The 270-nt window shown below is 30.7% G+C and overlaps 1 protein-coding gene across 1 annotated transcript in view; it reads left to right on the forward strand.

Moving 5' to 3' along the window:
- The window catches only part of LOC119586835 (rap guanine nucleotide exchange factor-like), a 75,990-nt gene that overhangs the window by 19,291 nt on the left and 56,429 nt on the right, over positions 1-270 (forward strand). The gene's annotated exons all lie outside the window — the stretch shown is intronic.

The raw sequence follows: 270 nt of genomic DNA on the forward strand, positions 1-270 counted from the left end.
TGTTCATGCTCCTGTGTTTCTGCTTTATCGTCGGTTGTTTCTCACGGAGGTTTATGGCACCTTAAATCATGCGTGTTTTTTTTTACATTTCCGGTGCGATGAATAACTAGTTTTTTTTCTTCATTTTTCAATTTTTTTACAAATGGTTATGATTGATGGAGTGTTTTTTTTTACTAAAGTGGTTTTGACTTAAATAACACTCTTTCATTTATTCATTACTTTTTACTGTTATAATCCTTAACCTTATCATTCCGTAAGCATCTTAAATCT

Source organism: Penaeus monodon, chromosome 22 (genome assembly GCF_015228065.2).
Source record: "Penaeus monodon isolate SGIC_2016 chromosome 22, NSTDA_Pmon_1, whole genome shotgun sequence".
NCBI classification, from domain to species: Eukaryota; Metazoa; Arthropoda; class Malacostraca; order Decapoda; family Penaeidae; genus Penaeus; species Penaeus monodon.